Raw genomic sequence first — 26,719 nt, 5'->3', positions numbered from 1 at the left:
CTAAGCCAGAGCACTTACATTTACAAAGTGCTAGCTAGGTTCAATATGATGGAAGCCAAGAGAGGCCATCTACCCATGACACATGGCACATATCTAAGCAAGACTCAGTGTCCCAAGACATCTGATGAGCATAGAAAGATGAGTGGAATTTCATACGCTTCGGCTATTGGATCCATCATGTATGATGTGATTTATACAAGGCCGGATGTTTCGTTCGCACTTAGTACAACGGGCAGGTACAAGTCAGACCCAGGAGAGGCACATTGGACTACGGCCAAGAATATCCTAAAAGGAAAAAGGATTAATTTCTTGTTTATGGTGGTATAGATGAGTTGATTGTTAAAGGCTATACAGACGCAAGCTTTCAAACCGACAGAGATGATTTCAGATCACAGTCAGGTTTTGTGTTTAGCTTTAATGGCGGAGCAGTAAGCTAAAAAAGTGCTAAGCAAAGCACTATTGCGGATGCTACAACTGAGGCCGAGTACATTGCTGCCTCAGAAGCAGCAAAGGAAGATGTTTGGATTTGGAAGTTCATTGAAGAACTTGGGGTTTTCCCCTCCATAAAGGGACAAGTGGCTTTATATTGTGATAATAGTGGAGCCATTGCCCAGGCAAATGAGCCTAGGAGCCACCAGAAGTCCAAGCACGTACGGCGGCGATTTCACATACTTCGAGAAATCGTTGAATGGAAAGAAATCGAGATTTACAAGGTTGGAACTGAAGATAACGTAGTGGATCCATTGCCTAAACCGTTGCAACAAGTGAACCCCAAGCATATGTAACAACCATGGGAATAAAGCATGTTGGAGAATGGCTTTGATTTTCTAAGTTTTGTTTTAGAACATTTGTTAGATCTGTGTTTAAAACAATTGGTTTAACCATTTCATATTTATGAAATTCTTTATTTCATATTCATTTAATTTTGGTTTAGTATGAAATGATAAAGTCCAAGTGATTCAAAACATTCAAATGGGATGTCAAGATGGATTCTTTGACAAAGAAACTACCATAAGTGAACTTGAATATTGAAGTCACAAAGGATCCCTAATCCAGGTCATTGAAAGATTGGACGACCAATGACTAATGAAGATTAGATTGCAAGTAGATTTATAGTTCTGTTTCTTGAACTAGATGGACATTATATGTCAGAATTTTTTTTCATAGATACTTATTGGATCTTGTATCGGATTTACCATGAGAACACTTTAAGAGATTAAACTCATGTCATAAGTAGTTCTCATAAATGGTGATTAGAACCATTCCTCAAAACATGAGTAATTATGATTGCTCGTTTGAATATTAGTTCGCTTTGATGCTCGCTAAACATCGCACAATAAAAGGAGACAATAAAAGTAGTTATTGGGCGTACTGTGAATCAAAGTGAGTATTCATAGATTACAATTAGAATGTATTGTCCTCCTATATTTGATAGGATATGGTGTTGTTATTTACCAAGGCCTCTCAGAGAGTTAGATACTGTGGAAAATCATGGCCGTGCTAAAAATGGTTAAGGCTTAACCTTCTGTAAAAGTTTAACAGTTGCATTTAGTAATTCGAGAAACACTTCTAGACCTAATAAGGATGGCTTGGATCTTACCTTATGTTTAGAAAGTAACACTAAGCGACAAAGGAATGTGAATGCACACTTGTCTAAAGGACAAGTGGGAGACTGAAGGAAATGTGTCCTTCACCCAATGTGCATTAGTATAATACCAAAGGTTTAGATTAATTATGAATAATTAATTTAGTGAGATCAAGTGATCGGAACAGCTGGATGGAGCAATGCTTCCGATCAGTGAGTTCTAATCCTAATTAGGCTCACAGCGTATTCTTGACTGAACCTATAAGGTCACACCATTGGCATGTAACAGATCATCGAATTAAATGAATCGGAAATTCATTTAAAAGATTTTCGGAAAATTAGTTCGGAAAACATAATTATACGATTTAACATTGGTTTGTAAAATTGTATATCTTGTTGCGTATTTTCGTAAGCTAGGCTAGACGAATAATCGTATCGAACGACAATGGATCATCAAGTACGAAAAGATAAATAAATTATTGAATAATAATTTAATAGAAAACACGAAAGCAAACCCACGAGCCAAGAACTCGAGGCGCAAGGCCCAATGGCGCAACGCGCAAGAAAAGCAGGACTGGCCCATGGCCTTGGTTGTTTTGGCCGCGCGCGCAAAGAAGAGCAGCAGCAGCAGTAGCTACGGTGCGCGGTCCAACTGCTCACTGCGCTGTTGTACATGGGTCGTGGGCCAAGCTGGCCGGTCAAGGCCACTCGGTTTTGGTCGGTTAGCTTGGTGGGCAACAAGGATATTTTAATAGCCTAAAACCTATATTTTATCCAACCTAATTCACATCATATTCTAACCTAAGGCAAGAGAGAACCCTAATTCTCTACGTGCCTCCATTAGAGTGTTCATCCCAAAAACTAAACTATCTTGAAGGGGATATAAGCCATCAATCTGAAGACGGATCTGAACACATGTCGGTGAACTAAGTAGAGGAACGACATTTGGAGTTCTTGTTCGTGTCCGTGTTCGTTGAACTATGGGAAAACGCGCTACAAACGTAAGTAATGCTTAATCTGTACTTTGTACATGATTTCTGGCTTTGGGGTTATTCCGCTATCATGTTATGTATTTAACTGTAAACCCCTACAGTAGTGTCCCATAAGAATGATGTTGCAGTCGTGTAAGAGGAGAGAGCGAATGATCCTGGAAGTATTGGTGATGACAGTTCTTTTTCCGGTTTATTTGCTATTGTGGCAGCACCAATCCCCCTTAATGTTCCTTTGTCGCAAGCCATTCCTTTCTTGGGTCAGCCCTCTACCAACTGTGCTCCAAAGTGGAAGAAACTGGATAGAGATAATTATGGTGTGTTGGCCCCAAGAGTGTCAAGTTTGGAGAAGGTAACTAAGAGAAATATGGAGTTCATTGCGATAGAGATAGAGGAGGGCAAAGGCACTGTTGGGAAGCGATCGCGCATAATCCCTAGAGCTACTTCAGATTTTTTTAGCCTGGCAGAGGTTGGCGATGCCCAACCCCGCTCTCTCTAATGGGTACCCTATCCTGGAACTATCAAGGGATAAAAACCCTCGATCAGTTAATTCTCTTCGGAGGTGGTGCGCTACGATTGGCCCGCATATTGTCTTTTGTCGGAGACTAAGATTAATAAAACTGTAGCTGAAAATCTCAAAAAAAAAAATACACTAGGTTTTTCTAATTCTTTTGGTGTTAGTAGTGTTGGTTTATCAAGAGGACTTTTAATTTTCTGGAAGATGGATAATGTAAATTTCTCGCTTTATTCTTAGCATCATATTTGTGGATATGATTCTCGGAGGTTCATTGGGGGTATGGATGGGTAAATACTGCCGAAAAACACAAAACTTAGTCTCACTTAAAGTCCCTTTGTGTTAACCCCCTTATACCCATTCTTATTGGTGGTGACTTCAACGAGATTCTAAGTTATGAAGAAAAGGAGGGAGGAGTGAACTATGAACGGAGGTTTATGTCAGACTTTCGAGACATGATTGATACTTGTGATTTGCGGGACTTAGACTATGAAGGACAATGGTACACTTGGGAACATGGAGTGTCCGTTAAAACTCGTGTGCGAGAGAGGTTAGACTGCTTTATGGCGTCTTTATCATGGACCACCAAGTTATCGAATTTAGTTGTACAACATCTTGTTCTCTTTAAGTCTGATCATACTCCGATCCTGTTGCGTCTGGAAAGAGAAAGGAAGAAAAAACAAAGAGCATAGAGTTCAATTTCGAATCTGGGTGGCTCCTTGATGAGTCATGTGAAGAATTGTTCGAGATGCTTGGGGGACGTTGGCTGGGGTAACGATGCAAGAAAGTATGGGGATGATGGATGCACCTCTTTTTGGTTGGGGCAGAGGGAAGTTTAATGATCTTGGGAAGAAAATAACCGACGCAAAGAGAAGCTTCTAAAGGATGCCCAAGAACTCGCTATTTCTGAGGAGTCCGTGGCAGAGTGTTCGAAACTGGAGAAATTGCTTGATGAGCTACATGATAAACAAGAAGTGTACTGGTATATCCGTTCGAGATCGGATGAGATTAGATATGGGGATCATAATACCAAATATTTTCACCTCAAAGCTTCACAGAGAAAGAAGAAAAATGAGATAAAGGGTTTGTATGGAGAGAGTGGAAAATGGTGTGCTGATGAGGATGAGGTGGAGGCCATTATTAAGGGGTACTACTGAGGCCTATTTTCAAGTGATAATCCCGTTCAAGCAGACCAAAAGGAAGTTTTGGAGGCAGTAACACCCCTCATTACCACCGAGCATAATGAGGATCTCTTGTGACCTTTTTCAAAGGAGGAAATATTTGCGGCAATCTCTTACATGCACCCCTGCAAGGCCCCAGGCTCTGATGGTATGCATGGTATTTTTTATTAGAAATTTGGCATATTATTGGTGATGACGTGTCTAGCTTTATATGTAGCATCCTTCATGGTTTTAGGTCTCCTAGTATTAACAACACTAATATTGCTTTGATTCTGAAAGTGAAGTCACCAACTTTGATATCGGAGTTCCGCCTTATTTCTTTGTGCAAGTGTTATATAAGATTGTCTCAAAGGCTCTTGTGGTGCGGCTTAAATCGATCCTCCCGGGGATTATTTCAGAGAATCAAAGTGCCTTTGTTCCAGGGAGACTAATAATTGAGAATGCCCTTATTGTTGTGGAAGTTTTTCACACCATGAAGAAGAGATGCAAGGGGAGAAAAGGAGTTTTAATTGGGACTCAAGCTTGACATGAGTAAGGCATCTGATAGGGTGGAATAGTCGTTTTTGGAGAGTCTTCTTTTGAGGCTGGGGTTTGCGAGGAATTGGGTCAATATTGTAATGCAATGTGTGTCTTCAGTTTCTTACTCCTTCAATGTGAACGCTAATGTTTGCGGTGCAGTGTCTCCCTCTAGAGGTCTCAGACAAGGAGACCCTCTTTCTTCGTATTTGTTTATAATGGTAACATATGCCTTTTCTAGTTTGTTACGGAAGGCGGTAGCGGAAGATGTGGTTCATGGTGCAAAGGGCAGTACAAGTGGCCCTAGAATCTCTCACCATCTTTTTGCAAGAGCCAATCGACGGGAATGCTCCAAAATAGTTTAAATTCTCAACATATACGATGAAGCTTCCGGGCAAAAAATTAATTATGATAAGTTGGAGGTCTCTTTCAGCAAAGATGTGTGTTTGTCAAAGCAGGAGGAATTGATTGATCTATTGAAGATGAAAAAGGTGGAATCTCATAGTAAATATTTGGGCATCCCTACTATTATAGGTCGGTCTAAAAGAGTTATCTCCAATGCTTTAAGGAGGGCATATGGAAGGAATTATAGGGATGGAAGGAAAACTGTTATCCAAAGCCGAAAAGGAGACTCTTATTAAGCCAGTAGTTCAATCAATCCCGACTTACTTAATGAGTGTCTACAGACTGCCATAGGTGTTCTAGATGACATTCGGTCAATGACCGCTCGATTTTGGTGGGGGCAGACGGATAAAAAAAGGAAGACTCACTAGGTAAATTAGGATTTCATGTGCTCCCTAAGTGCCTTAGAGGAATGGGCTTTAGAGATATGGGAGTACTTAATACGACAATGTTGGAAAAACCGCTTGGACGCTCGTTCAACACCCTTCCTCACTTCTTGGGAAAGTTCTAGCGGCCAAATATTATCCCCATTTTGACTTTCTTGGCTCTGATCTTGGTGTAGCAGGGAGTTACTCTCTGAGTAGTTTTTGGGCTTCGAAAGCTCTCTTGATGGTTTCTCTCTTGTGGAGGGTAGGTAATGGGCAAAGTGTTCGAATTTGGGATGACCAGTGGGCGGCTGATGATGACGGTATGCCGATCACTTTGTAGAGGAATTCGTCCTTTGAAATGGTGAGCAACCTCATTGACCCGTCCCTAATGGAATGGAAGTATGATGTCATTGCAACAAATTTTAAAGAGAGAGACACTAAGTGTATCCTAGAAATACCACCTAGTATGTGGGCTTTATCCACCTCAGGAGACTATACGGTCAAGACAACCTACTTCCTGGAAAGTTTTGCAAGTTAGACGCCTATCACCAAGCTTCGGTTGACATATGGAAAATGGAGGTCACTCAAAAAACCAGATACTATTTGTGGCGAGTTTGCACGGGTACGCTCCCGGTTCTTGCTTATTTGAAGAATCGGCACATGGCTGAGGGTGATGTCTATCCTTGGTGTGAAAATTCCGCGAAAACCGTTCTTTATGCTCTCTTTGACCGCCCTATGGTGTGTGATTTATGGAGAGAGATAGAATACGAGACAATGTTTTGCAAGGAGGATGTAGCATTTTATGAACTAGTTAAGCCTTGGAGAAAGATTGAGCTCAAAAAGCTCCAAATAGGAGTTACTCTTCTCTGGCAGATTTGGTGGAGAAGGAATGATAAGGTGTTCAACGGGAAGGAGGTAGCGCATATGGTGGTGGCTGGGAGAGCAAGGCGACTGGTGGCTGATATTGGCCTGTACTCGGACAAAATTTATGGATATGTATGTGTTACTTCTGGCCTCAGCAGTAGGTGTGGAGAGCTCCACCTGTGGGGGTCGTGAAGATCAACTGTGATGCTTCCCTTAACAAGGAAGGGTGGGCGGGCCTTGGTGCTGTTGTTCTCTTTGCTGGGACACAAATAACTTGAGGCTACTGGGAGCCCATTATCGCTGAAGGGAAAGCTCTGGTGATGGGAGTGCGCCTGGCCCGTAGATACGATTTCAAGAATGTCATGGTCGAATCGGATAGCTTAACCTTGATCACTCGCCTAAACATAGTTGTGGTCCATCTTGCTGAACTAGATGATGTTCTTGATGACATCTTCTCCATTAGCTCATTCTTTGCATGATTTCGTTTCTTGGTCTCATGTTAAAAGGGATGGCGACTTTGTCACTCATCACCTTGCTAGATTACCACCTTTTGGTAGTGAACAAGTTTGAGAAAAACATATTTCTTGTGAGATTTCTCCCTATGTTTTGATGGACACCATGTCCTTGAGTTAATAATAGCATTAATCTTTTCCCAAAAAAACAAATACATATATATACATATAAAGGTGTTAAAAACATGTACACAAGCCCATGAGATATACTCCCTCCGTCTCTTAATACTCACACCGCTTTCCTTTTCGGGTCGTCCCTTAATACTTGCATCGCTTCTATAAATGAAAATCTTTACCAATATTATATTATTTATCACACTTACCTACTACCCCACCTACTCTCCTACTCCCTACAAAAAATAATTTAAAAATCCAAACCCCCCACTCACCACTCCCCACCCCTTACACATTTTCTACTAACTATATTAAAAAACACCCCACTATCAACTAACAACCATTAAATTAATAAGTCAATTCAAATGTCTTAAATTCTGCACCAGTCAAACCGGTGCGAGTATTAAGGGACGGAGGGAGTAACATACATGTGCATAACAAATACGGAGTACTGCTTAAATTTTACTCCACATTAACAATATGCCGCCACATGGAGTTTCAAGTTACAAGTACAACTAATCCGGATTCTAGTTGAACTAGACTTCAAATAGTAAGAACATGATCTATCCGCATACTAACCTATTAAAAAACGTTTTTAAGAAAATCTATCACATTACATTATAATCCTACAACCTTTAAAAGTGAGAACTTGATTTTCACTATTCATCTAATAGTGTGATGACTAAAACGCCCTTGTATTCTTTCATTAACTACTGCTTTGCCCCTGACCTCAGATCGTGACTTTGCTTCCCTTCTTGGATCCCTCCTTCGTGCTTTCCTTTTTTTTTCCTTTCACCCCTGGTTCTTGGAATCTTGGATCAAACCCTAACTATTGATCCATCTCCTCCACCCCCATTTTCTCCCTCCACTCTCTTCTTCTTCTTCGATTTCCGCCCCTCTCTTCCCTTTTCCTCATCTCTCCTGCAATTAATACTCCATAGACTTGGTGAAGCTTTTCGTGTTCCACAAAAATGGTGTCTGGTGGATCGATAGTGCCGCATCAACTTCACTTTCCGAAGCTCTCTTGCCTTTCCATCTTCATTTTCGCTCTTCTAATGGTAATCTATTATTCTTGTTCTTCAATTTCGCATTTATAATTCAATCGAATTAGATCATTATTTGTGATTTCTGCTTGTTTATTTCATCTGAATTTAATTTGCGTTTTGTTAATTTCATTATTTGCGTTTTGTTGATTCATCTGGAAAATGCGTTTAACCTTCGTTTTCTTTGGGTGAAATTTGTTCTGATTTAGTGACTTTATTGATTGTCGCTTCTAAATTTATGCCTAGGTCTAATTTATGATTTTAATTTAGGTTCTTCTTTCAATTTTCTCTGCGAAGAGGCCTTAAGCTATTAGGGTAGTATTAGATGGATAATAAATTATTGATTAGTATTAGATGGATAATAAATTTGATCATTACTATTAGGGTTTGATAGATGACTTGTCGAAATATTGCAAACTTCTTTGTGTGAAGACCTTAAAAAAATTCGCCAAGAACAGAAACTTCCAATCAAAAGCTAGGTGGACAAAATGGGTGATTCGTTTGTTTGCTGTTTCTTTTTTTTGGATAATCTACTGAAACTAGATGATCTATTTTCTTTGTCTGTGTTCATGTGCAGATATCTCCCCTTAATGGCATGTACAAGAGATTACAAGACTGTAACCATAGTTTGCGGCAGTATAATAACAAACTTCAAACAGAGCTTTCTACAGCCAATGAGACCTTGAAACGCGTTGAGTGAGAAAGATGCTGTAGTGGGGAAAGTACAGCTCATTGCAGGATCAGTTGCCGTCATCCATGGTGAGTAAATCAAAATGATATTTTATTGGTGATATTCTGGATGCGGAAGCATTCACAGAGAGTTGTGATTAGTGGTCTTTTGATGATTCAATATTTGACTTAGGGCTTAATTAGTTAGTTTATTGTTGGAATTTGATTTAAACCACTCTTTTTGATATTCTGGAGAGGCGTACAACGTTAAATTGAGACCTTTGATTCTTCAATTTCGCATTTATAATTCAATCGAATTCGATCATTATTTGTGATTTCTGCTTGTTTTATTTCATCTGAATTTAATTTGCGTTTTGTTGATTTCATTATTTGCGTTTTGTTGATTCATCTGGAAAATGCGTTTAACCTTCGTTTTCTTTGGGTGGAATTTGTTCTGATTTAGTGACTTTATTGATTGTCGCTTCTAAATTTATGCCTAGGTCTAATTTATGATTTTAATTTAGGTTCTTCTTTCAATTTTCTCTGCGAAGAGGCCTTAAGCTAATAAGCAGACAAGTAAGCTTCAGATTGACAATGGAACGCCTTTGATCATCATGATTAGTATTAGATGGATAATAAATTTGATCATTACTATTAGGGTTTGATAGATGACTTGTCGAAATATTGCAAACTTCTTTGTGTGAAGACCTTAAAAAAATTCGCCAAGAACAGAAACTTCTAATCAAAAGCTAGGTGGACCAAATGGGTGATTCGTTTGTTTGCTGTTTCTTTTTTTTGGATAATCTACTGAAACTAGATGATCTATTTTCTTTGTCTGTGTTCATGTGCAGATATCTCCCCTTAATGACATGTACAAGAGATTACAGGACTGTAACCATAGTTTGCGGCAGTATAATAACAAACTTCAAACGGAGCTTTCTACAGCCAATGAGACCTTGAAACGCGTTGAGTGAGAAAGATGCTGTAGTCGAAAACCTCAACACCTTGAGGGGGAAAGTACAGTTCATTGCAGGATCAGTTGCCGTCATCCATGGTGAGTAAATCAAAATGATAATTTTATTGGTGATATTCTGGATGCGGAAGCATTTACAGAGAGTTGTGATTAGTGGTCTTTTGATGATTCAATATTTGACTTAGGGCTTAATTAGTTAGTTTATGGTTGGAATTTGATTTAAACCACTCTTTTTGATATTCTGGAGAGGCGTACAACGTTAAATTGAGACCTTTGATCAGTGATTAGATCCGTAAAGTACCTAGCAGTATCAGATTTTGAGTCAATACTTCGTGGTTGCTTTTGTTGGGTATGCCTATAATACATTTGTCACTTCTTGACCGCACTCATTGTACCTGTTATATTTGGGACACTTTTCTGTTTAAGCTTACTGTTTGGCCTATTTCCATGTGAGTTTGGGACAGATGAAATTCCTGAAGTGATTTAGTTAATTAGTTTATGTATTAAGCTTTTGTTTTATCTGATGGTAATTACTGTTATCATCATTTTGGGGATAGGAAACTGTGAATGTAGCATGGCAAGGAGGTGACAGGTGTTTCCTCTGCCCATTGAATTTGAATTATGCATGATGCTCTAAGAAAACAGCTTACAATTCCTGAATGGAGCTACCAGGAGTTTGCACCTTGTACCATCTGTTGACAATCGGCAGTTTCTAATTGCTTGTCCTGTTACAAATATAATGTGGATAAAGTGAATAGAAGATTAGCAGCAATATTTCTGTTCCTCATTGAAATCGCCTGTGATGAAATTACTTTTCTGGCTATGCACTGCAACAATAGTCAGTTTTCAATTTGTGAATCCATTTGTCTGTTTGCCTTAGTAGGTTAATTCTGCTATTTTGTGATAGTCTGTTTCACTAAGGAAAGGGATAATAAAAATCTGTCCCTCATCCTGCCCACAGTCCCACCCCTCTATGTACCTATATTGCTGTGTCAGTGTCTTTGTCTGTGACTCCGTGAGATGATTGAAATTCTTACTTGTTAGAAAGCTTTCTTTGTTTGAAATATGGTCGGACTTCTTCTAGAAAGTATGTTACAGAGGATGTCTTAAGTTGGGTTTGTTTGTTTTATATTCCACATTACAAAATATGTACTGCAGTTCATTCCTTGCTGATCTTGTGTAATTAACAACGATTTTTATTTCATTTTCTCTTGTAGCTAAAATTTTGACCTTGATTTAATGTTCTTGATTCTAGGATGCTGATACTCAACCTTCACTGGTAATAGTATACTTCCGAGGTAATGATTCAATGGGAACCCACCCGTCAGGTCCAGGCCCTCAGGTGCCACTTCCAGAATATGTTGAGAACATGAGAAAGATTGGCACTGATATTAAGGTGTTGCTTCCTTCTTCCCTAATCCCTAATCAAGATGTTTAACTCATAAGTTGTGTATACTTCAGGTAACTATCAATTGTATAAAGCATGTTCTTGAGGCTTTGACATAGTCTAACGCCTTTTCTTTCATCAGTCAATTGTGCATCTTATGAACCTGTTTATGTAATGAGGCTTCTCTTAAGATTCAGGAACTATATGTCAGAACTATATTTCACCTGAAGAACTCATTTCATTGTCACAATGCATGTTATCTTGACTTGGATCTTTTTTTGCCTGCATATTATTTGAAGTCTAACCTAAGTGTTTAAAATTTAGGGTCTTTCAGATACAACTCGAATTATTTTCCTAAGCAGTCATCCGGTGAATGAAGACCGTATTAGGGAAACCAGAAGGTTCTCCTCTAAGATGTTTTGTTTTGTTAAAAGTTTGATCAAATCAGGTTGCTAATTCTGCAATAGGTATTTCTGTTGAACCAGTATATATCTATCGGATCTAATTCGAACGAATGAGCAATGTCAAAAGTATTCTGAAGCTCTGATAGAACTGTGCAAGGAAATGGATATGAAAGTGGTTGATCTTTACACTGCAATCCAGAGGAAGGATGACTGGTTGACAACTTGTTTTACGTAAGTTTTTTTTATGTTTAACCTTTAGTTTACACTACACTGTTTGATAACTTTCACATTCTGCACTAATCCTGCATTTACTTTCACATTGAATTTTACTAGAATCCTTTCGACGAAAACCCTGCAACAACAGGTTACCTTATTCCTCTTCAAAATATCACTACCTCTGTCTCTGAATAAATATGTTACAGTTTTATTTTAACTCTTTTTTAAAGAAGTTTAAGCTGAAAAAAGTTAGTTGTCCGCTATTTAAGTTTTTACTTCTTAACGTTGCCAAAGTTGAACATTTTCTTGGAATTCTTCTAAAAGACATCAAGAAATGTGAGAAAGTTCAAAAAGCCTCAACATAATATGGACACGAACTTGTTAATTTGGAACGGAAGAAGTATATTATATCTGGTTTAGGAAGGTAAGCAAAGTTAATGTGATCGATGACTATCAATTAATGTGATGGTAATTACTGTTATCATCATTTTGGTTCCCTTTTGTGATGTTTGAATTTGTTATAATTTGTAAAGAGTATGTACAATTTCAATGGAAAACAGAATATGTATCTAACCTTTGGGGTTTAGATTGGTAGAATGTCAATGGTAAGGCGACTAAAACAGTGAAGATGCTTTTGTTTATGGAAGTACGAGTATCAGAAATGACATTTTTTCGTAATTTTATCTTTGCCTCTAATTTGTTAATTGTTTGCAAAGAAGCAGTGTTGCATTCAATTATATTAAGATAGGTATATGAAGTTTCACCTTGAAGAGACTGCAGTAATGCAGTATTCTCTTACCAACTAACCGACCCCTATTCCTTATACATTTATGCGGAGTAGTCCGAACTATAATGGGTTGTATTCTTTGAAGACTTTAGCTTTAGTGATCTCCTTGAAATTACTACTACGAGCAATATGTTGGATGAGAGGATTAGAGGCGAGAGGGAATTAGAGTCATATTTTCCCTTTTTGCCCCATCCCGTCATGGTTGTTAATCCAGCATTGCAAATGTTATACTTGCTTTAGATATGAATTGCTATTATTAGGTTGTAGTCCGTATTAAGTTTGGTTAGCTACTTTACTACTCAAAATAGCACTTGAAATCTGCTGTGGCAACGCGATTTGGTTTGAATTAGTGGTGTTGTGATCTAACGCAATTTCCTCAAAAGTTAGTAGTTGCATTCATTCAGTGCCACAAGAATTGGGTTTAATTGTTGATTTTGTTGAATTATGGTTGGTTTAATTGAATTGGAATATTTACTATTTCAACGTTTCTTTTCTGCTATTTTATTCGATTTTTGGTTGTTTTATTGTGGAAATAATTTTATATTTGTAGTTTTATGTGACATTGTGCTCCATACTCTTATCAAATATTGTGCTCCTAGGAGGCCAGAAACAACGATGCTTGACTTTTACGATTTTGTCTCTGATTTTATGTTTAATCACATATTAGTGTTATGCTGTAAGAATTTATTACAGCTTGCTTGTTGTTTCCTTTTGAAATGACATATACTGACTATATCTTGCGTCTCTATTTACATATGAAAGTATCGGAGAGGACAGCGATAAGGGCTGCATCTAAAACTCTGATGGATACGGAGGCTATAGATTCATTCAAGAAAACACAACACCTGCTATTAGGAAGGTTGCAAGATAGCAATGCAGTGCTTTCACATGTTGATCAATGAATACTTAGACAATTGCTAAGCAGATGTCATGACTGAGTTTTCAAAAAATACACGTCTTTTGAAATCAAAGAAGTGAGTGACCTTGACTACATATTTCTCAAGTTGAGAAACATCAAGTCCAAGATTTTCGCCACTTATCCTGATGCGTTTCCAAATGAATCCTTGGAAGTTGTTGACACCAGACCAGACCTTGAGGTACCTGTGTGTGATATGAGTTCGCAAGATCATGCAAGTCCGACAGAATCCCATCAACCACCATCTGTATAATAATACATCTTTCTGAACATCAGTTCGAGTTTGTACTTTTAAACCTTGTTGAGCAAGCAACTGAGAACAGGCTTGTTCACCGTGGAAATATATATTGCTCAGTTCCTCATGGCATCAATGACCACACTCGGTAAGCCATTTATTTTAAAAGTATTCCTTTTAAGTCTGAAACTATTCCTTTTGAGTCTGATATTGCTGTACAAAATAAAGGCCTTATCTATTTTAACCGGACTATTTTCCTACATGATATACATATAGTATCTAGCTTCTTAGCATTTGGAAATGTGACACATCCCCTGTACTTATTCTATGTTAATTGATAGGTGAGGGGTTATTCTTACTGTGTGAGAATAACTTTGATAAAATTTAATTGGATCAGCATTGTTTGAATGTTGAGCTTTGGACATAGATGTGGTGTCTCTGTTATCTGCAGTTGGATGTAGTTTTGAGATTCTACAGCATATATGCATTCGCGCTTTAAGAAATTTATTTGGTTCATTTATTTGCAACTGCATCAAATATCTGATGTCAATGTATTGCTTCATATGGTGGATATTTTTGTGGTCCAGCTGGTCTAGCTTTGGCAGCAGAATCGGCTAAACTTGGATTAAAAGTTGGCTTCTTGGTTTCATATATTGAGTTCCCTTGGCTGGCTGGAAATCTGCAGGTACCATAATTCTTTGGGTTTTATATTTTATCATTCTCTGGTCACTTGAAAGTTTTCTCTTGGATATGGTTTGATTTGTACTATTTCTGGCGTCACTGCAGCCCATCCCAAACCAGAAAATTCATTGGAGATCTCTAGAAGGTCTTCCAAACAGGTGAGAATTATATACAGCAGCAATGTCGAATCTTGTATTTTCGCTGCTTCGTCTATGTGTATTTCTTTGGAATTCTTCATTAAACTTTTACCCATGTTTGCAATCCTCGTTATAATCTCGTTGTACATGAAATTCTGTGGGCTCTAAAGGACCAGAAGTTATGTAGTCAATTGACTTAATATCACTGTTGTTTTGCTTCGCCTTTTTTTCCATCCGAAATAAATTGGGCATTGAAGTTGTGGTATTCACATCAGCATACTGCTAATGGTGCTCTAGACTTCTAAATTTTATCCTTTAGGAGTATCAATTGGTTGTTGATGAAAAAAATTCTTCCTTTGCAGTGGTGCTGTTTGATTTTACCCAAGAGGTACTTCGTCATGTCTTGTAGAAGTAAGGACCCTCTCCCTGATGTGTCCAGTTTAATTTTGTAATTTCTTCCCCTGCTTTGTTAAAACTTGATTTTTTTTATTTTTATTTTTATGATTCATTTGTCTCCAGTCCACTGCCTCCTTAGAAAATCCCTAATTAAAATACGTCTTGAAAAGCTTGGGTCTTGTGGTTCATAAATCTATTTACATATTAGCTGAATGATCAGTTTATTTCAATAGATGAGTTGTTGTTGCTATTTTGGAGCTCTTAAATAAGGTTAACATGAAGTAGACAAAGATAATGGACAAGGTACTTTTCTTCTTTTCGATCTCAATTTCTGAATTTTCTAGGTCTAGGTATTTAAAATTCGATTCTTTTAGGGGTTTTGGTGTTTCATATTCTTATTTTCTCCCAATTTCTGCATTTTCTGAGTCTTGGTATTTAAAATTCAAGTTTTTAGGGGTTTTAGGTGTTTCATATTTCTATCTTCTCTCAATTTCTGAATTTTTCTAGATCTAGGTAATTTTAGGGGTTTTTGGTGTTCATATTCTACCCTCCAAAACCAGATTAATTGTAGAGCTACTGGCCACTTTAAACAGGCAAATTAAATTTGTTGTAAACTGGGTTCATAAGTTTATCAATAATGTGTATTCTGCTGTTTTTTTCTTCTCATCTGCATAATAACAGGTTGCTCCTGATCACTCTTATGCAACAGCTTCTAAAGAATATTAGAGTGCAGAATCTTCAGCATTTGGAATTAGTGCAGCCTTTTCGTATGTTATCATTTCCTGCTGATTACGGGAGATGGTTAGCCAATAGCCAGCCTTCAATGTTATTATGATGTTAGGAGATCTTCTTTAATTTGTATGAACTGATGGAATGATTATGGCATTACAAAATGTGGCATGATGGTCGGACTGCTGTTACTGCAGATGGGAAGCGCAGTGCTCAGTTATGAGCATACTTTACTGGTATCCCTTATGACCCTTTATGTGTCTCTCAACTGTCAAATTTAAAAGTACCAATTTCCTATTTACTCTGGTTATTATTAGTTCATTTCATATTTTGTTAGGTTACTACGGCTTTCTCTATATTCGTCTGTTTTGACACTCTTGTTAGCCATCATTCAATTCTAAAGAAAATTTTAATTACTTTCTGATTTTCAAAATCAGTAATATGACAATCATGAAAAGCGATTTACTGATTTTGTTTCTTTGCCTCAACATGAATATCTTGTACCCCTCAAATTTGGAAAGTTTCTAATACTCAATGTCTTCACTTGAAATTATTATATGAGTCGAAATATCCTTCATTCATTTTCCATCCAACACGAGCAGCAACACCCATGTTGTCTATAATGATTTTGTGATCCGACAACATCATCATCATCATCATGGCTATTCTTTACCTTGACACATTCGGTTCCCTTGTTTCTCCAATAACCAGGCCTACCACGTACCAACCCTCCCACCCACCCTTTGAATTACATTCTTGTCGTTGCAGACTTTCTTGGGAACGATTTCTAAATTAGTGAAGAAATACCTCTCTCTTTCGCTTAAGGAATTACATTCTTGTCGTTGCAGCCCTTCTTAGCGTCTAATTGTCCAAATGAATCAAAAACTATAAATGGATGATCTCTCTCTTTCGATTATATGTTAGCATAGGGCACGCAAAGGCATATTGTTGGCTCACCATGTATCTTTCTCCAAATATAGAAGTTAAGTAGTTTGCATCTTTCTCCAATGATATAACATAATAGAAGAAAGTTGAGAGGTGAATTGCAGTAATAAGGAAAAAAAAATTTGAGATAAGATTTGACTTACTATACGAAGTAAAAGTTAGTTGGAGATTGGATCATGGGAGTTGGGATTAAGGATTCAAAATAAAAACAGAAAAAGGGGTGGGAAATGCAGAAATTCTGATCATGTGCAATTTTTATGTAACCAATTAAGAAAGCACCAAACTTAAAATGAGTACTCTACATAATATCATACTGCTATAAATCAGCTGAAGGCCATTTTCCATATTTTTTTGCAGAAAAAGAAGTTGACACTATAAGAGTATAAGATCGTATTAAAGTTTATCCAGCTCTTATTCGGTACACCTGAAAACATGAACTCTTAGGTAATTGCATCAATGGCAAGAAGTATTTTTGTTTATTCTAAAATGTAATAAGCATAAGCCTCTTCTTTTATTGGAGTAGATATTTACTACAACATGAGTTCACCTGCTTTGTCCTTGGGATTATTTAGGCTTTTCAGATGGATGGACTTATTCCTGTTTAGTGCTGAAGGGTTCCAAAAGGAAATTAGTTGTTCTGGGTGTGACAGAGAACGTTTGTGTTGGCACTCCTTGTGTGCGAGTTAAAATAATGTAACGCATTTATTTGGTAGGGCAAAGCGGTTGGGTGCTGATCGAGCTCAAGTGATGTTGGCAGATTACACTGGTCCTCAGTACGAAACAGAGACACGAGTGACGGTAATTCATCAATTCATTAACTAAATAAGTTGTTGGATGGTTGAAATTGCAAAAATGTGTTTTGCTTCATGTTTGAAACTAAGAATTCTAAATGGTTATAGGTAAACTTGTAGGCTATATTGTTGTAATAACATGTTGGATGAGCTCCTGTCATTGTTACTGTTAAATTTCATTCTGTTTTTTATAGTGCTCCTATTTCTTGCTATTGAGTGGTATAATGACATGATGACATCGTTGTCAACTTTAGGTGGGTATTGATTGCAATTTCTATATTTCATTTACCCTTTTTATGCATGGTCTGATTTCTACAATATCGTTTTAGGTCCTTAAAGCGTTTCTTTCATGCCCAAATGCTTTTCCTTTATGGAATGCATCTTTTACTTGACTGCCTCCCTGCTGAAGATTCTATGATTTTTTTTTTGGAAATTGGCCTATATGAAGGAAGAGAAAGGAGGATATAAAACCCTTTAAATGTGTCTAATTTAAAAATTAATTACTTTTGAAAGTACTTAACAATTAAGTTAGATTTTCGTTCCCCTCTCGTTATACTTCCAAATTCACAGGCGAGCTGGATTATGCTTTTTTTTATTTATCACTTTAGCCAAATAATGCATCATGTTCTAGCGTATATCCTTTCTGTTATGAAATATCAATGGAGATTAGTGCACCTGCTATGCATAATTATATTTTTTGCCTAGATTTTTCTCAAGTAGTCAAAAGTTTGTGCTAATTACATGTCTTTTTGATACAGGCATCGATTGTGAAATTTTCTTAGTATCCTAATCCTGCTGCATCCTCCATATCAAAAAGAATCATGGTGGAAGTTAACAGTTGAATGATTAAATCTCTTAAATGTTTCGATTTGTTTAGGTTGAAATGAGTTTGTCTAAATAGGTTGTGTTTTTCAAGATTTGTTGAATTATTGTATGTATATAATTTATTGATAATGGTTAGTGTTAAGAGTGATACATGTATGGGTTTCACTTGATACTACGATGAAAAATAGTTTGGTTGAAATACAACGCATAAAATGGTTGTTAAACTAATTACACTTTTCATTGAAACGTAGTGTCTTTTCTTGTGACAACAAATATAACAACTTTCAAAATGTAATTGCTAAATTATGACGATTATAATTTCACAAAGCTTAATTTTGCTACCTTGGGGGACGGCGCGCGTTAGCGTGCCGGCCAACAACTAGTAAAAACAAACATAAGGAATGATATGTATCACTTTCTGGTGCAAAAATTTTCCGCCAAAACTCTTTTTCTAAAAAAAAAACTCTATTCTTCTTTTTTTTTAAAAAAAATTCTATCTTTTTATTTACAGTTTATGTATGGAAAATAATATTGTTTTATATATTATGTAAATAACATATGCCACATAATAATAGTTTTCTAAAAATAATGTTTGGTAATATTTTACTCAAATTAATTGTAGTACTATTAATAATGGAAAATATATATATTTACTCAATATTTTGGTCAAATTATCATATCAATCATATAAAATATGTATATGTAATAGGAGAAAATTGCATATTCCGGATAATTAAATGAGTGTGTTAACATTTACTCCGTACGGAGTATTAATTATGCAGTAACTTTAGGGAGATAAATATTTTAGTCAAATATATTATAAAATTTAGTCAAATAATTTTAAAATATGCATGCTTGCACGAGACCTAATCTAATTTAATATGCTAAGAGATACTCTTTTTCTTAAATTAGACACATGTCGTTCAAAGACATCCCACGTACATTTTAAAAATTAGAATATACTTCTAGTTTAAACAAAACTAGCTTTGAACGGGCAGTTATATATTGTTATTTAATCACCTTTTTAAGTTTTAACTTTATTGAGCTTGTGATTTTAGTGAGAATATATGATTTAAATAGAGGTAAAATTTGAAGGTTGAAATATTACATAAATTAAATAGTAAATTAATATTGAGTTGTTAAAGGGGGAGACGTAGTGGAAGATGTTAAATGAGTAAATTGGTGAATTGATGTTGTACGAGGAAAATGAAGTGGAAGAGGCGGTTAGAATTATAAAATAAAGAAAACAACAAAAAAAAGTTGAAAAAAATTACCAAATGAGATGGAGGAAAGAAGAAATGACACGTGTCATCTGATCAAATGTGGTTTCACTTCTTAAATATTAGGTATAGATTTGAGCACTAATTAATGACTTATCTGCTAAGCTATGTCATGTTATATGTCATCTTTTGCAAATGAAATACTTCGTATACCACTACCTCCATTTCATAATGATCTTTACGGTTAATATTTGTACAACTAGTAAGACAAAAATGGAAGAGTGTGTATAAAAGTGGGTGAATACAATAAAATATGGATAACGTAAAAGTGAGAGTGTAAAAGGTGGGTAGGTGTAAGAAAAAAAAAAGAATAAAGTAAAAGAAAATGAGTGGAAAGTTGTAAATGTTATGAGATAAGAAGGTTAATATAGCAATTCATGTCAAAAATAGTATAAAACGCAATATAAAGAACATTATGAAACAGACTAAAACGAAAAGTGTAAAGATTATTTTGAAATGGATGTAGTACGTAATAGTGATTATAAAATAAAGAATAACTATTTTGATAAAACTAGGAGTTAATTATGATTATTTTATTGCAAAAATATATAGTTATAGTTATCCATGTAATAATTCGGGTCATCGCCCAAGCCCAAAAAACTAGTTCCCTTAATAAGCAAAGGGTCTTGTACTCACCCTTTATTTTTATAACTTTGAATATATAATCCATTTGTTTTGATTAACTTTTATATTAGTATAAAAAAAATTGATACATGAATAGTTTAAAGGTGTACATGTTACGTTTATACATTATTAGTAATGTGAAATTTTTTATCACTAAGTAACAGATAACTTTACATTATATTGGGTCAAGTTTTAAGCAATTTGAGTTAATTTTTAATCCAATATACAATACTTCCTTCGATTTGTAATACTCGCAACGTTTGAATTTTCTACACTATTCACATATTCTACTTTGACTATTTTTTGGTGATTTATAGGTAAGATAAAAAGAAGGAAAAATTGATTCTAAAAATACAACATTTAAGTGATCTGCTTAAAAAGGGGTTGACTTTATGTTTATCTAAGAATAACACAAACTTTTGGACTTATCTTCTTTTAAAAGTCTCCCCTTAATAATAACTTGCTAAAATAGGTAATATGCTACAATACTTTTTAATCTTCTTGTTAATTATATAAAGAAAAAATGTTTAATTTGTGAGGCTGGTTTTCATATTACATATTGTAGCAAGTCATTTATGAAGGGAGCCATTTAAAAGAAGACAGGTCTAAAAGGTTGTGTTATTCTTAGTTGAACGGAAAGTCAGCAATTTTTAAGTAGATCGCTTAAAGGATGTATTTTTAGAATTAATTTTTCCTAAAAAGAATAGTACGTAATGGGATATATTGTTGGATTCGTTTCAATGTGTATTTTTTAATATCAACTTTTTTTAATTTTGTTTAAAAAGAATTGAAGATATTAATTATCAAAATTGTGCATTGAATGCGTAAAAGTGACTAACGTTACTTTAATTCATACTTTCGAACGCATCGCGTGCATATAAGACTAGGATTTGATAATGTTGTGAATGTTCTTTATATTGTGCTAATATGTTTTTTCTTAACTTTTCAACCATGCATTTGTGATGAAATCTTCCAATAGGTATTAAACCATTGGTTAAAAATACTTTCTGAAGAAAAATATAGAAATATTCATTCTACAATAATAAATATTGATTTATTAATGTTGGTTTATATGCATTCTAAAATCCACACACGCATCGCATGCATAAAATACTAGTACCTAAATTTAAGTGACCAACCGTTACGAGTAAAAATGAACGAAAAAAGTATTTATTATAGACCAACTTTAAACAAGATTTGTGTTAACCAAAACCCAAACTCAAAATGTCTTGTAAAATTACAACAATTCCCATACTACCGATCCAAATGTTTAGTTGTAAAATAAACAGAAATCCCCCTAAGTCACAGCTCACAAGATAAACAGAAATCCCCAGTCACAGTGGCCGTACGCTGGTCTAACACGCACAAAATTCAATTCAAGCCCAATAGTTTATAGTGGGAAATTGACTTTAATAGCCCTGCTCATAACCTGGACTTATATTATAAATACACACTCCTCTTTCCCCCTTTCTTCCCCAATACCCCCTACAAAATGTCATAGCTAGTTTTCCTTAGTCAATTTCTCTTCCAGAAATTAATCTCCATCTATCGTTCAGGAAAGTATGGAAAAATCTATAAAGCTCAGGAGGGATAGCGCCATTTATTACACCATATATTATACATATTCTCTCCGTTTCTAACTACTAAAATGTGCGTACGCGTATGTAATAAGGCGCTATCTATCCTGAGTTTCATGGGTTCTTCTTACTATGAAAAAAAATCACTGTGTTGATGTCCTTCACAACTGCGTTATCTTTTCCGACCGCCCAAGCTATATCATTTATTTACAAGGTATGCATGCTTAATTGCATTCTACGGAGTATTAACTAGTTTTTCCCGTTTTAAAACATTTATATAAAATCTATCTTTAATTTACAAAATGAGAATTTTTTTTGAGGAAATAATATACCAAGAGAATACGGAGTAGTTCTTAATTTTCTTGAATAAAAAATACGGAGTATTGAGTAACACTTTAATGCATCCGTCTGATAGTAATAGTGCCTTTGTGCTTGGTATTGCTGCCAAAAAGAATAGGAAAAAAATATTGTGTGAAATTATTATTCGAAGATTTAGCAACTGCATTTATGAACAGGTCAGATGAAGTATTGAATCGGAAAATTTATTTTTATACGGGGTCACGTTAAATTCATTTCAATGTTCTCCTATTAACAGGGGCGGAACCAATTTAGAACATGGGGTTGAATCGTACTGTGTCTTAAAAAAATAAGGCCCACGGCCTATGATTTCGTGCCCTTGTCGGGCAGGCCTAGCCCAATCCGATCCGGCCCACAACCATCTTTAATTATATACACCTGCATATTCCTCACGAAAAAAAATCAGCTCTCTATTAAAAAAAACAAAAACAAAATCAACAACTACATATAAGTATATAACTTCACGTGAATGGCTAGGAAATAGGAGTTTATTAAAGTACAAATTCTGAAAAGTGGTCCCATACCTTTCATTCCAACTTTCCATAAACTTTAATACTCCCTCCGATTTCTAATACCAGTAACGGTTATTTATTTTACACTATTCACATTTTACGTAATATAAAAACATAATCATGTAAGATCTTATTTTCTTTTTACCCAAAAGACAAAACTTTGGCTGTTTGCTTCTTCTCCATCACCTCTCAGCTCGCAGGTTTGTTAATTGCTCTCAAATTCTCAACGGTTTCCTTTCTTATTGAAAATAATTGGAATGGTACTTTTTTCCAATTTCATGTCAAAATTGCATTATTTATGTTGAGGTTGTTGATTTATAGGGTTTTTCTTTTATTTTTTTTGCGGGGCGTTAAATGCTATCTGATTATACTTGAGGCAAATTTTTCCGTTTATTTTTTTATTTTGAAAAGTCCTAACGGACCTAACCTCTGCTTTTACTAGTCTTATATGCACGCGATGCGTGCGAAATTATTAAAAAAAACTGAAATTGTTGTTACAACTAATCACAACAAATATCCTTACATGACGAAAAATCTAAATCTAATTGGAGGTAGGAAGTTTAAAGTAAACCATCGTTAGGACGGATATATGAATAAAAATTGTTTCAAGGCATTCTGTAAGTTTAAGATTTCTAACGAAAAAAAATTAAAACAGTCACCGTAGGCCTGTAGTGTTGAACCTGATTTAACTATCCCCCGGCCAAAAATTGCATCAATTAGACATAAATTACCAAATTGGACTTACATAGCCACTGGAATAGTAATAGCAAAGAAACTGTACCGGCCAGTTTATAAAATTAGATTAGTTTGAGATTTTGTAATAAATGTGAATATCTTTAACTAAAGTGGAAAGCATTATCATAGTTGGTTCCGCAGAAGATTAACATAATTGGCCACTGAGGGCACTGATTGTTAGAAGCCTCATCTAGTTGGAAAAACTCACATAGCTAGACAAATACTTGAAACAGATAGCAGGTAGTTTCATAATCTACAGGACCAACAGTTATAGCTAAAAGCCTAAAAGTGAACTTCAAACGAAAAATTGTTTCAAGATCTCCTCCTGGAATGTTATCTGTGAGATAGCACATAGTACATCAAAAATTCAAAACCCAACCCACTTTATGCCAGTTTATTTTCTACAGCAGCACGTTTACAGCTCAATGCGAATATAAGCTACAATCCAATCACATTATGTAGCGTTACTGCATAAGCAAACAATTGATCTCATTCAAATCAATCCAATCACATTATGACCAAAATCTACGATTAATACATGTTTACAGCGCAATGTAAACATCACCATAAGCTACATTCTGATCACATTATATAGCGTAAGCAATCTCTTGATGTCATCCCTCCCTAGGTTCTCTTATTTATAGCATGTTCCATATTGATTGAAGCACATTAGGCAGCAAGGAGGCAAAGAAAACACAGAATACAAAATCTATGAACCTGCATAGCATCATTGTTGGCATGATAGATTCTGCTGTCATAGTAACTTAAAGCCAAAAATCAAATATATTGGCACTGGAACGTAAATCCTACAATGTCATAAGCTAGCTACTGAAAAAACATGCATAAAAATTATGAGCTAACTCAACTCTCTATGACAGCAAGCATGGCTTGTCGAGTATCTGCGAACTGGTGCCAGTCACGAATTCCAGCATAATCAATTTGAATAAGCCATCTTATGCAGTTTTGATAAGTATGCAAGACTTTTTAACCTGGGATGAGGAGAGCCTTTGATGGGTTTCTGGCTATAGTTCCTCCAGCAATACTCATCGGGTGGTATATCAACTATTTTGTTACTAATTGTTGGAACTCTTGTTTTTCTCTTTTCCCGCCGTTCAAGTTGGTCATCACCTCCAATGAACTTGTATTGCTCAGTTCCTTTCCTCCAGTCATGCTCACTGTCTGCAATGCAGAAGCAGAACATTCCATAGTCTGACTTATACCTAAATAATATCACCCTAAGTTAATGAATTTCATAGGAAGAATAATAACCTAGAATATTGTAAGTCGAGCCACATTTGGTAAAGTTGTTATTCTAGGCAACGTAGTAAACACAAAAACTAAACCTAATTTTCAACAATCACAGCATAAAGGTACGAACTTTCAATATATAACCGTCAAGAACATGATAAAAATTGAAAATTTAAGCATAATTCATGTCCAAGTACACTTTGTAAAAAAATCACTCATTTTCATCATCAAACGCACAAAAAGGGAAGAAAAGTTAACTATTTTCTACTTGGAGTAGTAAATAAAAGTTAATAAGCATGTCAAGAAACAACAGTTTAACTGCATGCCTTATGATCTTGAGATTCAGAGCCTTACTTTTTGTTTTTGTCCACACAACCGTCTAACCATGTGAACGACGTATTTGATCTCTCGGCTGCTGGGAGTAAGAAGAGGAAGGAACACTATTAGTTGAAATGAACGCTATTAGTTGAAAATATAATACACAATCTTCTGAAGGAACACTATTAGTTGAAAAGATTTAATGCATGGAGTTTGGGAAACCATTAGTGAATTTTACACAAAAGATGTTTCTTTGTGAGGTTTGTAAAATAATGTAGATAAAAAACAGAAGGCAAGAGAGACGGAATCAGCTGCTGTGTTGGAAAAGAAGCAGAGTCAGCTCCTCTCTTTGACCTTTAATAGTTTTGGATTTGCAGACTCTGCTTCTTTTCCAACACATCAGCTGATTCCATACTGGTGAGAGATAATGATTTACATCTGGATCACCTCATGTGATCCAAACTGGTTAGCAATTATTGTTAATCGGGGTATCATGAATCTAGCAGGCAACATTATTTCGACAATGCAATGTATTATTTAGTTCTGTAAGGCGGAGCTAGCAGGAAGACGAACTAAATAAGTAATCAACCTATTATAGTGCTAATGAACACACAAATCATTTACCGGTTAACCAAAATGTTTAATTTAGGTCCGTTTGACAGGTTTTGTGATTCAATTTGACATAGCAGGATCGTATAAAAATTGCACATACTACAATTATGATAGAGGAAAAACATATTTGAAAAGAAATACCTCAGAAAGTCCGGAAACACTGTCATATTTTTTGATCCCACCATTATCTACAATTTAATTAATCAAAGAAATCAATACAAACTCAGTATTTCTAATCAATACAAACTCAATACAATAATTATAAGAACAATGCGAAGGAGAATACTTACAGACATCAATTTCTTCCTCCATATTATTGAATTTTTTCACATCTTCAGAATAGCTTCATTTTCCTCAAATTCTGAGGGGCTTTCTTCTGATTATTTCCACGCTTTCCCATTTTCTCAAAAACAAATTGCAGAAACTTCAGCAAACTAAAAATTAACTAAAATCCTGAAGAAAAAAATCATGAAACGAAATTAAATTACAACACCTAATTCAAAAGAAATTCAGAATATTGCTTGAAAATAATCACAAAACAAAATTAAATTACCAACACCTAATTAAAATCGTAATAATTATCAAAACAGAAAGAAAAAGAATCCCCAGAAGAAGAAATGTAATTTAAACAAAACAAAAAACAAATGAAAACTGTTACCCGATATTTGAAGAAGATCGATCAAACCCAGGAATTTCACCCAAATTTATAGAACCCTAATTGGAGCGGACTAAAATTCGATTGGAGCAAAAGTAGGATTCAATTCCAGATTTGCAATTCTGAGAAGATTCAATTAGTCAGAAAATTGAAATCAAATGAATCCATCATATGAATCCCTCATTTGTTTGAATAAATCAACCAGAAATTTGAAATCAATTTGAAAAAGGGTAAATTGCGATTGGAATTGTAAAATACTCACCATTATTGTTTTGGGAACTTCTACTTTCCAGATTTGTGGTTCTGGAATTCGACGTGCCGGACGGACATGACGGCGGAGAGAGTCTGAGGGACATTAGTCTTCACCAAATAGTTTATCCTCGCAGCCGGAGAATCATGTTTTGTTGAATTTCTGAGTAGGGGAAAGCCATTGAAGAGAAGATTCGAAAAGGTTGAGAGAGAAAGGGCGATGGGGTTGAGGGAGGATGTCGTGTGTGCTCTGGGTAATTTTAGGGTTTGGAATGAAAGGGTGCGGTTTAATTAGGGGGGTATTACTGTCTTTTTCTATGGGGACACGAAAAGTTATTTTACTATACCTCAGCTGTTCCTTTATATAATAGAG

General features: G+C 35.6%; 2 long non-coding RNA genes across 8 annotated transcripts; one reads left to right on the top strand and one right to left on the bottom strand.

Annotated features, from left to right (window-relative positions):
* Positions 1-7,781: 7,781 nt before the first annotated feature.
* Positions 7,782-18,410, top strand: LOC110791158 (uncharacterized). 5 transcript variants are annotated; one of them, XR_008924203.1, is made up of 14 exons: positions 7,785-8,103; positions 8,666-8,847; positions 9,609-9,811; positions 10,986-11,126; positions 11,442-11,518; positions 11,603-11,752; positions 13,287-13,823; positions 14,263-14,360; positions 14,462-14,514; positions 14,856-14,904; positions 15,599-15,854; positions 16,921-17,007; positions 17,277-17,361; positions 18,113-18,410. It is a non-coding gene; the product is annotated as an uncharacterized lncRNA (long non-coding RNA). The 5 variants fall into 5 exon arrangements; XR_008924205.1 differs by lacking the exon at positions 16,921-17,007 and having other exon boundaries at positions 7,782-8,103; positions 11,585-11,752; XR_008924202.1 differs by lacking the exon at positions 16,921-17,007 and having other exon boundaries at positions 7,786-8,103; positions 15,571-15,854.
* Positions 18,411-23,387: 4,977 nt separating this feature from the next.
* Positions 23,388-25,635, bottom strand: LOC130464141 (uncharacterized). 3 transcript variants are annotated; one of them, XR_008924452.1, is made up of 3 exons: positions 25,584-25,635; positions 24,867-24,927; positions 23,388-24,484 (listed from the first exon to the last, which is right to left on the bottom strand). It is a non-coding gene; the product is annotated as an uncharacterized lncRNA (long non-coding RNA). The 3 variants fall into 3 exon arrangements; XR_008924453.1 differs by having other exon boundaries at positions 23,388-24,443; positions 24,867-24,924; XR_008924454.1 differs by having other exon boundaries at positions 23,388-24,443; positions 25,584-25,624.
* Between the last annotated feature and the right edge of the window lie 1,084 nt (positions 25,636-26,719).

Source organism: Spinacia oleracea, chromosome 6 (genome assembly GCF_020520425.1).
Source record: "Spinacia oleracea cultivar Varoflay chromosome 6, BTI_SOV_V1, whole genome shotgun sequence".
In the NCBI taxonomy this organism is placed as follows: domain Eukaryota; kingdom Viridiplantae; phylum Streptophyta; class Magnoliopsida; order Caryophyllales; family Amaranthaceae; genus Spinacia; species Spinacia oleracea.
The sequence above is the reverse complement of the archived record's forward strand: the minus strand, read 5'-3'. Positions and strand labels throughout refer to the sequence as shown.